The following is a 17,043-nucleotide window of genomic DNA, read 5'->3' as shown; positions in this document are numbered from 1 at the left end:
CGTCTACGCCAGGACTTGAGTAAGTTGCTAGCTGGAGCAGAATTCTCGGCTGATGCCACTCTCCACGCAGCAAAGTTTTCGGCGAGAGGCATGGCGACCACTCTTTCCTCCCGACGCCTTCTTTGGCTGAGGAACTGGCAGGCCAATTTAAAATCTAAATGGCGCTTGGCCTCGGCCCCTTTTCAAGGCTCTAGACTGTTTGGGGATGTACTGGAATCAGTCGTCATAGAGGACAGGGACAAGAGAAACGTACTTCCCAAGGCCCACAGACGACAGGACCAAAGGTCCGCTCCCTACACAAGACAACAGTCCTTTCGTTGGGACTCTGCTTCCAATGCAGGCCAGAATACGAAGACTTACTCGCAGGGACAATACAACCAATGGTCATTTAGGAGCGATCGTGGATCGTTCCAGGATAGATCAAGAGGCTATCACCAGACCAGATGTCCTTTTAGAGGTGGTAGCCAGAGAGGACTCAGAGAGTGACTCAGCCGCTCTTCAACCCATAGGAGACAAGCTGCTTCGCTTCAGTACCTCCTCCTCCAACAAATGGGCATTAGCCACGGTTTCACAAGGACTGCATCTGGAATTCCTCCAGCACCCACCCAATCGTTTTCTACGCTGCCCAGTACTCCGAAGCCCTCAAAACAGAGCACAGCTACACCAAGAAATTACACATCTTTTGGACATTCAGGCTATAGAGAAGGTGCCCCGTCACGCTGAAGGCATAGGCTTTTATTCAGTCTTCTTAGTTCCCAAAGCTTCAGGAGGCTGCAGAATGATCCTCAACTTAAAACAGTTGAACATGCGTTACAGGAAGTTCAGAATGCATTCTCTCCAGATGATCTTGGCGTCAATTCGTCCACAAGACCTTTTTACATCCATAGATTTAAAGGAGGCTTACCTCCACGTCCCCATTTATCCGGCACATCAGAGATTCCTGCAATTTTGTCTGGAGGGGATTCATTACCAGTATCGGGCCATGCCTTTCGGACTTTCATCGGCCCCGCGGACATTTACAAAGTTACTAGATGTTCTGACAGCCAACCTCCGATCGCGATCCATCCATTTGATGGCCTACTTGGACGACATAATTATTCTCTCCAAGTCCCCATCTTGGGCGAGGGAGGACTTGGCCCTAACCATTCAGACACTGGAGATGCACGGTTTCACCATCAACAGGGAGCAGAGTCACCTTTTCCCCACAACCCAGTTATTGCATCTGGGTTCCATCATAAACACAGTATTGGGTACCATGTCCCTGTCTCCAGAAAGACAAGTCAACATCCGCCAATTAATTTCCAGACTCCAACACCAGAGACAAGTTCCCCTCTCATTGCTCTCCAAGATACTTGGAACCTTGGTGTCAGCCATAAGCATTGTGCCATGGGCCCGACATCACATCAGGACCTTACAGTGGATCCTTCTTCCTGCACAGAGGGCCAAAGTGAGTCACTCTCACAGACGGGTCAGGCTTCCTCGAGAGGTCAGAGAATCATTGAAGTGGTGGATATCTCCAGCCCTACTGTGGGGATCCTCCTTCCGCATTCAAGATCAAGTCATCCTTACCACAGATGCAAGCCTTTCGGGCTGGGAAGCTCACATTGGACCCCACATGACCCCAGACTCTGGACCGCAGAAGATTTGACCCCGGTCAATATCAACTTTCTCGAACTCAAAGCAGTGTTTCTTGTCCTCCAATCCTTCCTTCCTCTGGTTTCAGGCAGGCATGTGTTGGTGTTAACAGACAATGTCGGGACTAGGGCCCACCTGAACCATCAAGGGGGCACGAGGTCGCAGCGCCTTATGAGGAAGACTATGAATCTGTTCACCTGGGCAGAAATCCATCTGGCTTTATTGACAGCAGAACATATTGCTGGAACCAGCAACATACAGGCAGACTGGTTAAACAGAGCAACCCTAGATCCCTCGCAGTGGAGACTGGACCCGGAGCTATTTCAGAAAATAGTTCTTCGATTCGGAACTCCGTTGATGGATCTTTTTGCGACCCATACCAATGCCCAGCTCCTGAGATTTTACTCCAGGTTCCCTTCGCCAGGGGCAGAAAAGGTCAATGCTCTACTATGTTCCTGGCCTCAGGGCCTTTTGTACACATTTCCCCCGACGAGCCTCATTCAGAGGGTCGTGGACAAAGTACTGGAAGAAGGAGCAGAAGTACTAATGGTGGCTCCTCACTGGCCACGCAGGCCATGTTTCTCAGATCTAATAGCCCTGTCAGTGTCTCCCCCGTGGAGGATCCCGGGTCAAGACATTTCTCTCAGCCAGGGGACCTTATATCATCCAGATCCCCAATGGTTCTATCTAACCGTCTGGCACTTGAGAGGAATAGACTGAAAGGACAACAATTACCAGACAAGGTCATTATTACCATGCAGGCCGCTTGACGTCCCTCTACGTCTAGGATTTACCATGCAACGTGGTCGGCCTTCTGTGACTTTTGTGCCTCACAACAGACTGACCCTGGGGAAGCATCAGTGATTCCAGTCTTAGAATTCTTACAAACAGGGATTGATCAGGGTTTGGCCCCTAACACCCTAAGGAGACAGGTGGCGGCTCTTTTGACCATTATTCAAGTGACGGAAGCCCGCTCGTTGGCGCACCATCCATAGGTGAGAGACTTCATCCGGGGAGCCTCTAACAAACACTCCCTGCCAGTCCACAGGTTCCCATCATGGGACCTGTCACTCGTCTTACGGGCGCTCACGGGTCCTCCCTTTGAGGCCCTGAGATCAATTCCTCTTCGTTTGCTTTCCATTAAGACAGCCTTCCTTGTGGCAATAACTTCAGCTTGTAGAGTATCTGAACTGTCGGCCCTATCTATTCGTCCGGACCTCTGTATCTTTCATCCGGACAGAATTGTTTTAAGGTTAGATCCCTCCTTCATACCCAAGGTGAACTCCACCTTCCATAGGAAGCAAGAACTCGTGCTTCCTGACCTCTGCACTCATGGTAACCATTCTGCAAAGCTCAGGTGGCATAAGGTCGATGTCAGACGAGCATTGAAAATCTACATTAGGAGGACTGAGCCATTCAGGAAATCTGAAAGGTTGTTTGTATCTTTTTCCCAGCACAGGATGGGGCTAGGAGTGTCATCAACATCCATCAGCCGGTGGCTCTGCGACTGTATTAATGAGGCATACAAGGCAGGCGCTCAATCCCCGCCACCAGGGGTGACAGCTCATTCGACCCCAAGTGCAGCTACGTCGGCAGCATGGTCCACACAGGCGTCCATTGAGGACATTTGTCGAGCAGCGACCTGGGCAGCTCCATCCACATTTATTCGTCATTACAAGTTGGATTGTTTCGCTTCGGGAGAAGCAGCCTTTGGGAGACGAGTTCTACAGCGGGTGTGCTCACCTCCGACGACCCTGACTCAATCTTTTCCCTCCCATGGTTCTTGATCTTTGGTATATCCCATGTTGGACTCTCCTTCCAAGTGCAGTGGAGAAGAACCATTGTACCTACCTGAACGGTCTTCTCGATGCACTGGAAGGAGAGTCCAAACCCACCCGGCATTGTTCTCGTTCAGGGACGCCGGAGTTTTTGTCCATTTAAGTTGTGTTTAATTATTGTTGAAAATAAATAATAATAGTTTCTTACATTGGTCTCGTTTTTAAAACTGAAAGTATGGGGGCAGCTAGGGGAGGTACCTAACTAATATGTTAATTTTTAACTCAGTCTCTACCAATTGGATTGGTAAATAACCCATGTTAGACTCTCCTTCCAGTGCACCGAGAAGACCGTTCAGGTAGGTACAACGGTTCTTCTCTCCGGTGACAATGAGGTCCAAGACGGGCTAGCCAAACCTGGAGCCCAACTGCTGAAAGATATCTGGATGGAGCGTCCACTCTGTCTGGTCGATGTTGTGGGGGCTGAGCCAGTCTGCCATTTGTTGCTCACCCCAACGATGCTCCCTGCAGTGACAGACAAAAAATGCCATTCTACCCAAAGCCCAAGTTTCATGGCTTCTGCCATCTGCCATCAGAAGCTTCAGCCATCAGAAGCCTGGACATAATGCCTCCGCCTGTTGATAGATATGCACTTTCGTAGTTACATTGTCTGTGAGGACTAACATGTGCCGATTTGATAGAAGTGACAAAGGGCTAGAAAACGGTTTATAGTTCCAGCAAATTGATGTTGACCCCGTCTCCACAGTTGTCCAGGTTCCTTGGGCTACCTCTGACAGTACATGCCCCCCCCCCAATCCAGAGTTCTGGCATCTGTGGTCACTGTCAACTTCTGAGGTTGCAGAAAACAAATCCCCTTGTTGATGGCCACTGATTTCCACTTGAAGGAACTCCAAGTAGCAGCTGGGATTTTGATCTTGGTTGGAGAAGAGCCCTGTCTTTTGAAATGGAAGCAAAAACGTTTGAAGATCTCTGGAGTGCAAATGAGCCCAAGGTGTGATGCGTATGGCTGAGATCATGTTGCCCAAAAACGAGGACAGCAAACTCAAAGGAGTCACATGTTGAGCAAGAATTTGCTAGATGTTTTCCAATAGACTTAGCCTGCATACCTTGCACTCCAGAGAGTCAGTAATGGCCCCCAGGTGAGTGATCCTGGTGGATGGTGATAACCAGTATTGACAAGGAAACCATAGTGTCCAAGTGTGTGCCATGTAATCTAGACATCCCATTCTGCCTGAAACAGAAAAGAGGATTAAATAAGGATGTAATCCACATAACACTGCATGTGTACAGGTATAGCCCTCAAGTGGGCAGCTAATGTAGCTAATACCTTAATGAATGCCCGTGGTGTTGAAGACAACCCAAAAGGCAGTGCTTTATATTTGTAGTACACACCTATGTAATACAAACAAAAATTGGCGATGGAGAGGCTGGATGGGCATATGCAAATACACCCCTGAGAGATCAATTGATGATAGAGGATCTCCCTGTCTAATGCCCACCAATATGGATCGTAAGATGTGCCTTTTAATTTTATGGCACGCTACGTATCTGTTAAATCACTTCAGGTCAAGAATTGACCCACCCAAGGATTTAGACACTATGAACAAAATAGAATAAAACCCCTGCCCCTGCTGACCCTCTGGAACCTGCTGGACAGCCTGGATGTCTAGCATGTGCTGGATGGTCTCCTGTATGAGGCCCTCTTGGTCAAATTAGGGGACAGAAGACAGCGAATGAAAAACCTCGGGAGTGAAGCGGAATTCGATGGTAAGACTTGAGGACTGGGTTTCAAGGACTCACTTGCCGGTGGTGACATGATGCTCCACTCTATCATTAGCAAGCAAGGGGGGCTCTATCGGGAAAGACAGGCAATGGACAGCAGCTGCAGAGGTACGTTCTGAAGAGATCACAGTCATGGTTCTAATGCCAGTTTAATAGCTATATCAATTCTGTTCTGAACATCTTTGGAATAAAAGCCATTGGTGGAAAGGATACTCAACTCTTGGGGGGAAAGGTCTCGTTCTAGACAAGGAGGCCCCCAGACATCAGTTTTGGGCAAACAGAGATCAACATTGTCGAGCAAAACAGTTGGAAGAGTATCCTAAGGACTATTTATAGACCTGATCATTGCAGCAGAGCCTTTCATCCTGGATTCTACTCTGATCTGTGAGGAGACTGACCCTATGGACTTGGACTTGATCTTCGCCGCTCCTATGCAAGAAGCATGCTATGAAGGCTGCTGAGCCTTTTGGGGCTTAGACTGCGAAGCTGGAGTAGGTTGAGACTCAATGGCCAAGCGGTACCTGACAGGCCAGCTGGTAGAAGCGGAAATGGCTGGAGCATTGTCCACTGTGGGCCTGATAGACTTGGCCTTGGCATTTATTTATTTATTTATTTATTTATTTATTGTGGACACTCAGAATGGCCACCGCCTGTCTCCAGCAACACTCAAAATGGCCACTGACATATAGTGCTAGCAAAATGGCTGCCACCAGCCTCCTGGGACACTCAAAATGGCCAACGGCAGATGGTACTAACAAAATGGCCACCAGCAGACCTTTTGGGCACTCAAAATGGCCAACGGCACATGGGGCAATCAACATGGCTGCCATCAGTAACCCAGGACATTCAAAATCACCATCTCTGATCACCCAGGACTCCCAAGATGGCTGCTGCATATAGGGCAATCAAAATGGCCACTGCAGTTCACCAGGGACACTAAAAATGGCCACCGGCCTCGTGGGACCTTCAAAATGATCACGGCCTGTTGAGGAGAGTAGGTATGTGATCGAAGAGCTGCTGAAGAAGCATTCCATGGAAGAAATGGTCTAGCTGACAGGCGCTTGCTGCAATCGCTGCAATTAGTGTCTTGGAGAACCAGCTGAAGCTTGCGATCAGTTTTTCAATAAGGAGGCTAGTGAGCATGCGATCGGCACCAGAAAATTAGTAGACCAGCTTATATCAGGCCAGGAAATGGCTCAGAACGATGATAAGAACATAAGCATCCTGAAGTTAGCCTCATCTGTTTGTTGGATAGCCAGGCCATCGCAGGCAGTGCTAGAAGTCTCTGAGGACTTTTGGCTTTTGAGATTAATGCCCGCCTGGTTGAAGGAATAATTAGAATTGCCTCAGAAAATCTCTAGCCAGACATGAAGGAAATTCATTCAGTAACTGTGCCAATCCAGGCTTCACCCCTTCTCCCAACCTCTGACAGCTGGCATGCTGGTAAGTAATTAGTAAGTTAATCATGGACCTTCGGCTGGAAGTACAAGTAACAGCTGGGCTGACACCTGAGACTGCCTTCAACCCAACATATCCCAGATGTTTTGGGGGGAGCTCACAGGGGGAAGGGCATTCACAAGTAAATGGATGGACTCTTGACTGGAATTCCTTTGGAAGCAAAGACGCGTGCCTTGTCTAGGATTGAGACAAAAGAGGGGGAACCTAAGATGGAGGGCAATATATATATTGTTTTCAGACTCAATCCTGATTTGCTAATGGACAAGGTCAGCCCATCCTTGGAGGCTAGCTCCAACTACTATGGAGAAAGAAAACTTTTTGGGAGTTCAATCAAATGTCTCGGACTCGCGAGAAGTTTTATTTTATAACCTGCTTCCCTGGACATAACAGCAAGCAATGTGACAGAGCTACAAGTCTCAGGTAGGACATATGTATCATGGTTTTTTGCAATTTGGAGGTGACAGGTGGGATGGGCCGCGAGACACGCATCCTGCCTGGCACTTACAGCTCCATCGCATTCCTCATCATTATGTCAAGGGAAGCATGTAAAAAAGTTCTCGAGTGTTCAATCAAACTTCTCAAACTCACGAAAAAGTTTTCTTTTACAATGTGCTTCCTTGGATACAACGGCAAGGAATGCAATGGAGCTGGAAAGGTAAGTCGTGTGTCTCACAGCCCACCCTGCCCTACCTGCCACCCCCAAATTGCACCTCTAAAAGGGATGGGTGGCTAAGCAAGGGGCAGGAGCCCTGCCATGCCTGGTGAGGAGAAGGAGCAAAGACAGCAAGGAGAGCCATGTCTCACTCCACACTTCTCGCTTCTCCCCCACCCACCACTCCTTTTGATAAAGAGATGGCAAGGAGGGGAAGCAGCGAGGCTGCTGTTGCCATTGTGTCTGGGTGGGCCCTGTTGGGCCGTGAGACTCGTGTCTTATATTTCCAGCTCCATAGCGTTCTTTGTCATTGTGTCCAGAGAAGCACATTGTAATAAGCCTCACGAGTTTGAAATGTTTGAACTTGCAAGGTTATTTCATTACATTGTTCATTACATTACATTATTTTTATTACAACTCAGCTGATCTGCGGGTAAGGTTAAAGGGCCCAGCTGCCACTAGCTGACTGGGGAAGGGAAGGATTGTCTCTTGTGCTGCCCAAACTCACTCCTTCACATGGGCTTATTTTTCAGGAGAGGGCGTATATCTATATCCACCCCAAAAATCAGGCTTGGCCTTATTTTCGGGGAAATCCGATACATTGTTAAATATGTATAATAAGGGATTGGACAGCATAGAAGTCAAACAAACAAATAAATAAATGTTATATCATACAAATTGTAAGGATCTAAAATAATTTTCCTTCTGTTTTTACAGAATCCAAAAGAGGAAGAGTTGGAATTATATGTTATTATTACTTTTGTACTTTGGATTTTTCTAATTGTTTAAATTGAAAGTACTTTTCCATGCTTTATATACAGTATCACAATAAAGGCCGCCCCGAGTCTACGGAGAGGGGCGGCATACAAATCTAATTAATAAATAATAAATAAATTAATTAAAATATATGCTGACATTTTAGATTATTTTAGGTTATTTAATAGACTCAATTTGTGCTAATGCTTTGAATTTCTTTTTATCACATATAATTAATAAATTATGGCACTGGTATTTTCTTATAAAGCACTTTGTTCTCCAATGCTCTTGCAAGGAGAGTCCAACATAGATATTTCTCAAGTCTTATTTGAAGGGACTGAGTTTAATTTAAATATTATGCAGGTACCACCCCCTAGCCCACCAGTCATGAAAACTCAGTCGCAGTAAAGGGACCGAGATACTGGAGTTTTATAGTAACCTTTTAGATTAAATTGTAAGTTTTTGCTTTAACCTTGCTGTACTGTTTGAGACCCTGTAAAAAATTTTCCCTGCATATCTGAAACTTGAAATTTCATGACTTTTCATCATTTCAGGGGTTCTCTCTATGAGAATTTTTTAGGAGGGGTGGGGGGTTTCTTTCTTGCTGGAAAAAAAAAAGTCACACTTGTACTGTTCCCAGGTCACCCTGACCTGGACTGAAAATTCTTCATTTGAAGTGCTTATGTTTGGTCAATTTGAAAGTTTTTTCACTTGGAAAGTAGTCTGAACATTTCTGCACACAATGATAAGAAAATTGAACTGAAAAAAATTATGCATATTGCTTTATTTTGATTATAAAAGGCAGGCCCCCCCTTTTATTTGTGAACTTTTTTTCAATTTATAGATAGTATAGATAGGAGAAATAAGGCCTCCCCCCCCCTCACTGGCTGCTTGCAACCATTTTCACTTTATATTGTTTTAGGATCCAAATCCGAAATATTTTTAATATCTTAGGCATTCATTTACTCAATTTAATATTGCTGATCATCAAAAAAATATTTTGGGGTGGGGGCTAATTTTTTTCTGGTCAAAAAAAAAATCACGTCGAGTCAGTTTCTGGTCGTATACGACCCGGACCAAAAAGAATTTTTTTAGGTACTTGAATTTGGTCTTTTTGAAAACGTTTTCCACTGGGAAACTAGTTTGAACATTTATGAATGTAATGATATGAAAATTGAACTGAAAAAATGAGGCTTATGTTTTTATTTTGATCAAAAAGCCCCTCCCCCCATTTTTTCTGAATTTTGTGTCAATTTATATTTTTTTAGGCTACAAATCTCTAAGGAATTTCCCCCCAAAAGTTTTGATATACTAAATTGAACATTCCTGATCATAAGAAAAATAGAAATGAACTGGAAAAAATGATTCTTATTTGTTTATTTTGGCCACAAAAGGACCATCCCCCCTCGGCCTTGCTGTGTGCCATTATGTTTACTTTTATATATATATTTGGCTAGAAATATTTGGAATATCCTTTTGAAAAGCAAGCACATGATAGCCAGACAACTACTTTTATGAAAGAAATACATTTTACTAAAAACAAGTATGTAAGTTTGAAATTAACAGTGTAATTTGTATATAAATTGAAATAATTGAACACGGGAGGGGGGAGACTTTTATGTGCAAAATAAACAAATATGCATCAGTTTTTCCAGTTCAATTTTCATATGTTCAGAAATGTTCAAGTCACCAATAAACCAATAAGCATTACTTTTTTCATTTCAATTTTCATTTCAGTGTGTGCAGAAATGTTCAAACTTGTTTCCAAGTGAAAAAAGCTTTCAAAAAGACCAAATATAAGTACCTAAAATGATCAATTTGTGGTCCAGGTCAAATAGACCCTGGAACATAACATTAGGGAGTTTTATTGAACTGGGAAGCAGGTTTAATATCTAATTTTGTTTGCCATAGCAACAGTGCGGTGGCCATTTTGGGAGGGAAAACCGGGCGGGGGAAGCCACAGTTACTTGCTTCCCTCTGGTTGCCATGGCGACGGAGCGGCGGCCATTTTTGAAGGCTCAATTTATGGGAGAGGCCACAGAGCTGATGTAAAGCTCTTTGTCATGCCTCAAATCTGCCTTGGAGACACGCAGCCGTCTTAGACAGCAACGTTGAGAGGTCGTGTCTCCAGATCGGTTGCACATCGCATTCTTCCCCTATGATTTTGAGGTGGTCATGAGTGTTGAATTGGTATCGGGAATTTATAACAATGGCAGACACTTCAGCGCAATTAGGGGAAGAGTCTGTAATTGCCGCCAGGCCATGTACCCCCAAAGAAAAGCCCCAAGACAAGACTAGGACTAAATCGTCCCAGGGAGCTTCTCTAAAAGAGGTTGAAAACAGAATAAGGGCTCTTGAGAGACAATTGGAAGCAGCAGATCCTAGTGGCTGCCATAGCTCAGCCCAATTTCTCAGTGCCTACTCCTATGCCGGCCTCCCTCATGATTGGAATCGCAGGGGTAGCAGGCTCGGCAACTGAAAAGGATTGGTCTGTGGAGCGCCCCCTTCTGCAGGCTCCATCCTTAACATCTGAGGCTTTCAACCTTCCGAGGCAGGCCCAACCCTGGCCTCTCCCTTCCCATTATAGCCAGCCATCCGCAACATTCACACCTTTTGCTGCAGGCCTGAGAAGCTCCCAGGACACATGGCAACACATGCCTCTGGCCCTTCAAGACCTAATAGCCAACGCTTATTCGCAGGGATTAGCAACGGGGGTACAACAGCACGCCCCACCGGCCGTGATTCCATCGAGAACCAGAGACCTTTAGGCGGCCCCAGTCCCGCAATCCCTGCAGGGCTCAATTGAAGAGGGTATGTTCCCTAGAGGCGATGACAGCGAAGCGAGTGATGACCTGTAAGGAGATGAACAGCCTCCTGAACCCCCGAATTTTGTGGGCCTCTTCAAGCCTTCCCTGTTTAGGGTAATGTTTAACAAGGCTAAGCTAACTTTCCAGGAAGCAGGGGAAGGGAACCAAGCAAAGGAGACCACAGCGCCAACTGCGACTGGGGTACTTCTTGTAGTCCCTAAGAAGGAAACCGAGCACATTCCCCCTTCAGAAATTTTTCTGGAGAACATAAAACGACCTTTGGAAAATCCTGCTGTGGCCCAGGCCCATCTATGATCGATCGCAAGTTTTACACGTTCGACCAAGAAATGGAAGCGTTATTATCCCCCCCCCCCAACCATAGACAAACCTGTGGCAAGCTTAGTGTCAAACGCTCTGGTACCGTCGGGTCGGATGGGCTAAAGGCTGAGGATAAAAAAAGCAGAGAATGTAGTGCTAAAGACACACCAGATGGCAGCCTGGGCTTACGCGCAGCCTCCGCGGCTTCATTCTTCAATCGTGCCACCATCTTGTGGATACAAGATATTCAATCCAGGGTGAACCCTGAGGACATCAGACTTCGTCAGGATTTAAACAAACTGTTGGCAGCTACTGAATTTTCGGCGGATGCCACCGTGGATGCAGCAAAATTTGCATCCAGAGCGATGGCATCCTCTGTGTCATCTTGCAGACTGATTTGGCTTCACAGCTGGCAGGCGGATGTAAAGTCCAAGTGGCGCCTGGCCTCCGCTCGTTTTTAGGGCGAGAAATTGGTGACTCCTTAGAAAAAGGTGCTTCCGAGGTCAAATAAAAGAGCGGAAAGACGTTTCAACCCTTTCTACAGACGCCAGACATTTCGTTCCGAGTCAGCCTCCCAGGGATCGAAGTCCTTTTCCCAGGGCTCCTACAACCAGGGAGGCTTTCGCACAGACAAAACATACTTCACGGACCGTGGCAAGTCCTACCAACAGAACAGACGCCCCTTCAGGGGCTCCAATTTATACATGGTATGCTTGTTTGTATGACTGGTGTCTTAAATTGGGGTTTTTTAGATTGCTTTTTAATATTGGATTTGTTACATTGTTTTCTTTATTGTTGTTAGCCGCCCCGAGTCTTCGGAGAGGGGCGGCATACAAATCTAATAAAACTAAAAAAACTAAACTAAAAAACAATTTCAGGAGGTCTAGATGAAACAAATGACTCAACAGTGTTCTACCCTCTTGGGGGCAGGCTGCAACACTTCCCAGACTCCTGGAAAACCGCATCTACAGACACTTGGGCAATTACCACAGTATCCCAAGGTTTGAGGATCAAATTTTCCCATCTGCCCCCGAACAGGTTCATTCTATGCCCACAGGTGACAGATCCTCAGAAGAGAGTGCTGTTACGCAGGGAGATCCTCCATCTGTTAGAAATAGAGGCGATCGAGGAAGTACCCTTACACCTACAAGGGAAGGGTTTCTACTCTGTCATCTTCCTAGTTCCAAAGACTTCTGGGGGGGTTCAGTTAATATTAAACCTAAAAAGATTAAACTTCTATGTGCGTTACAAGAGGTTCAAAATGCACACTCTCCGTTCCATTCTCCAATCTATATGTCAGGGGGACCTTCTAACATCAATAGACCTCAAGGAAGCCTATTTGCATGTGCCAGTGTACCCTGCACACAGACAATTCCTATGATTCTGTTGGAATGGGGTACATTACCAATACAGTACAGGGCAGTGCCATTTGGCCTTTCTTCAGCACCAAGGACGTTCACGAAATTGTTGGACATTCTTATGGCCACTCTCAGACATCGGTCAGTACGGCTTATGGCATATCTCGACGATATCATTGTGCTGTCAAAGTCGCCAGATCAGGCACATCGAGATTTGCAACTGACCCTAACGACTCTCCAAAGACACAGATTTACGATAAATTGGGACAAGAGTCACTTAAGCCCGACAACGCGCCTGGCTCATCTGGGTACATCCATAGACACGGAGTCATGCATGGTCTTCCTGTCCCCAGAAAGGCAAGCCAATATTCAGACTGATGCAAACCCTGGAAATTCAACGGAAGCCCTCACTAGCCTTCCTGTTGAAACTACTTGGTACACTGGTATCCTGTATAGAGATCGTGCCTTGGGTTCGGTTACATCTCCGTCCACTCCAGTGGTTTCTCCTACCTTTTCAAAGGAGGAAATCCAGTCATACAGTATCCCTCAGAGCTGGGATCAGAAATTCCCTGTGTTGGTGGGCTTCAACAGCAATCCAGAGGGGTTCGCCATTCCGAGGTCAGGACTTTGTAACTATAACAACGGATGCCAGGTTGACTGGCTGGGGAGCTCATCGCTCCTCCAACATGGCTCAGGGTCTGTGGGGCCCATAGGACTTACAGGACATCAACATCAATTATCTGGGACTGAAAGCAGTTTCCCTGGCTCTTCACAGCTTCGCTCCTTTGATTTGGAAATGACACGTTTTGATTCTGACAGACAATGTCTCAGCCCGTTCCCACATCAACCACCAGGGAGGAACGAGATCCAGGAGACTGATGCAAGAATCTGAATCCCTGTTCCGGTGGGCGGAGTTTCATCTAGCCTCCCTTTCGGCCGAACACATATTGAGGCAGGAGAACGTGTGCGCAGACTGGCTGAGCCGCAGGAGCATAGACCCGGCAGAGTGGAGGTTAGATCTCAAAATATTCCAGGAGATAACCATCCGCTTCAGCACACCAGTGATAGACCTTTTTGCAACGAGCCTCAATACGCAACTTCCGCTCTTCTTTTCCTGATTTCCTTCCCCGGGAATGGAAGGGGTAGATGCGTTACAACATCCTTGGCCAAGGGGCCTGCTGTATGCTTTCCCACCAACTCGCATTTTACAGTGGGTCCTTCAGAAGGTATTGGAGGAACAGGCCGAGGTACTGCTGGTGGCACCGTATTGGCCACGACGAGCATGGTTAATGGACTTGATGGAACTCTCCACTTCTCCTTGCTGGAGGATCCCGGACCATCTAATATCTCTCAGTCAGGGTTGCATTCTACACCCGGAGCCACAATGGTGGCAATTGACCGTGTGGTACTTGAGGGGGATCGCCTGAGGCGCCAACATCTGCCTGACACGGTCATAACTACCATGCAAGCTGCGCGCAGGCCATCTACGAAGCGCATTTACCAAGCCACATGGGCTGCTTTCTGCGAGTTTTGCAAGACTCAGGAAGTTATCCTCAGGCGGCTTCACCAGGTACAGTCCTAAGTTTTCTGCAAGCAGGACTGGATAAGGGATTAGCCCCTAACACCTTACGGCATCATGTGGTGGCATTATCCACTATATTAAATCAGGATTATAATCGCCCCGTTTCACGTCATCCATGGATTAGAGATTTTTTAAAAGGAGCTTCAAATATAAATCCACCAATGGTCCATCCATCTTGGGACCTAACTTTAGTTCTGCGAGCTCTGACAGTGTCATTATGTTTTCTGTCAATCAAAACAGTGTTTTTGGTCACAATTACTTCAGCTAGACGTGTATTGGAATTGTCAGCATTGTCGGTGAGACCTGACCTTTGTTTATTTCACCCAGACAGAGTCGTGCTACGACTAGACCCAACATTTGTTCCAAAGGTGAACTCCTAGTTCCATTGGGCCCAAGAAATAGTGTTACCTGATTTCTGTACACACGGAACACACCCATCGGAACTAAGGTGGCATAAGTTGGACGTACGACGTGCAGTAAAAATTTATGCCCGTAGGACACAGACACTCAGAACATCTGAAGCATTTTTTGTGTCATTTTCATCTCAGAGCATGGGCACGAGGGTTTCATCACAAACCCTCAGTCGCTGGATACGGGATTGCATCACAGAGGCTTACAAGGCAGAAGGTCAGACTATTTCTCAGGGAATAACAGGACATTCCACCTGTAGTGCAGCTACTTCTGCGGCTTGGGCTACGCAGGCTTCGATTGAAGATATTTGCAGAGCAGCCACGTGGGCAGTTCGGTCTACCTTCATCAAGCATTACCGAATTGACTCGTTTGCCTCTGCCGAGGCAGCCTTTGGGAGGCGAGTGCTACAAAGGGTGCGCTCATCTTAACCGCCCCTGGTCCAGCCTTATCCCTCCCTCTAATTATGGCTTGGGTACATCCCACGGTGGACTCTCCTTACAAGTGCATTGGAGAAGAACCGTTGAACTTACCTGAACAGTCTTCTCGATGCACTGCAAGGAGAGTCCAAACCCGCCCGGCTTATTGGACCAGGGCCTTTATCTTTCATAATTGTTGTTTGTTCTGGGTTGATCTTGCCTTCCAGTTGTTAAATAAAGTTTATAGTTTACTGCTCCTTCGTTTTCTCATTGACTGGTGGGCTAGGGGGCAGTACCTGCATAATATTTAAATTAAACTCAGTCCCTTCCAATGAGACTTGAGAAATACCCACGTTGTACTCTCCTTGCAGTGCATCGAGAAGACCGTTCAGGTAAGTTCAACGGTTCTTTTTGAAATCAGATAAATATTGCACTAATTCTCAGATAAATATTTGAAAAGTTTACATGGCTTCCTCCTCTCTAACAAGTCTACCTTAAATAGAGCCACAAGCTTGAAAAAGATACATTACATTCCAGCAATAGAAAGGAATTTTGCTTGTGAGAGTTTTGAAATTCTGAACTTCAGAAGTATACATCTTTTAGTGTAGAGATTTATTGTATATATATTTGCAAGACAGATGTGATTACAGTACAGTGATCCCCCGAGTTTCGCGCTCTCGATCATTGCTAATCGCTATATCGTGATTTTTCCACCCAATGACGTCAGTCCCTTCCTTTCTCATCTTTCTCTCTCTCTTTCTCTTTCTTGCTTCTTCCTCTCTCACACTCTCTTCCTCCCTCTCTCATCTCTTTCTTTCCTTCTCTCTCTTTCTCTATCTCTCCCCCTCTTGCTCTCGAGCGGCAAGCGAGCAGCCGGGCGAACGGGCAAGCGGCAAGCGAGCAGCCGGGCGGGCGAACGGGCAAGCGGCAAGCGAGCAGCCGGGCGGGCGGGCGAACGGGCAAGCGAGCAGCTGGGCGGGCGGGCAAACGGGCAAGCGGCAAGCAAGCGAGCGGGTGACGGGCAAGCGGCAAGCGATCTTGGGGTTTCCCCTTTGCCTCGGCCGCCCAACAGCTGATCTCCGCAGCGCGGCAGCAGCGAGGAGCCGAAGATGGGGTTTCCCCGTTGCCTGGGCAACGGGGAAACCCCATCTTCGGCTCCTCGCTGCTGCCGCGCTGTGGAGCAGATCAGCTGTTGGGCGGTCTTCCCCGCCGCCCACACGCAAACTCCACCATCTGCGCATGTGCGGCCATGGAAAAAGGGGCGCGCATGCGCAGATGGTGTTTTACTTCCGCACCACTACATCCCGAAATATCGATTATCGCGAGGGGTCTTGGAACGGAACCCTCGCGATAATCGGGGGATCACTGTAGTCCTCCAAATATGAGATATCAATTATTAAAAATGCAAAGTTATGACAATTGCCCAAAACTTCATACAACCTTGTATCAAAGTTAGGATGGCTGCAGGGCCTCGGACATTCACCACTACCATTGACTAGGGACAGTGGTGGGTTGCTGTTGGAACAGCTACAGTAATTGTGTGCAGCTCTGCAGCTCTGTAGTGCAAGTGTGGGATCAAGTGCAATTTTGCTTCCCGAACCTGTGCAGGTAGCAAAATCTTGCACAGGGACGCTTCTGTGGACGTGTTTTGCACAAGTTTTTTCCTTCCCTGAAAGCAAAAAAACTCAGTGAAACACGTCCACACGCGTGTCCCTGTGCGAGATCCACACTCGCTCTCCAGAGCCACGAAGCTGCGCACAATTAGCCGTTCTGGCAGCAGCCCACCAGTGACTAGGGGATGTTGCAGTATCGTCCCTACCTTCCTTTCTTCCCCTCATCCTGCTCCAGCACCACCTCACTGCACTTGGGTTATTCCCTTTGTCTCCTGGCAGCAGCACCCATTTTGAGTGCTCCAACAATTCCTTATGGAAAATAATGGCCGCTTTTGGAGCTCTTTGTACTGATCAGCTGGTATTCAGGAAACAGCAAACTTCTCCTTTTTTGTTAGTTTTTTGCTGCTTTTGCTAAACTTTCTGAGCTGAGATTTTTTTCTGCAGCTACTCTAGACAGAA

General features: G+C 46.9%; 1 protein-coding gene across 3 annotated transcripts in view; it reads left to right on the top strand.

Moving 5' to 3' along the window:
* The window catches only part of SEPTIN7 (septin 7), a 157,287-nt gene that overhangs the window by 53,742 nt on the left and 86,502 nt on the right, over positions 1 to 17,043 (top strand). The gene's annotated exons all lie outside the window — the stretch shown is intronic.

This window comes from Erythrolamprus reginae, chromosome Z, assembly GCF_031021105.1.
Source record: "Erythrolamprus reginae isolate rEryReg1 chromosome Z, rEryReg1.hap1, whole genome shotgun sequence".
NCBI classification, from domain to species: Eukaryota; Metazoa; Chordata; class Lepidosauria; order Squamata; family Dipsadidae; genus Erythrolamprus; species Erythrolamprus reginae.
The sequence above is the reverse complement of the archived record's forward strand: the minus strand, read 5'-3'. Positions and strand labels throughout refer to the sequence as shown.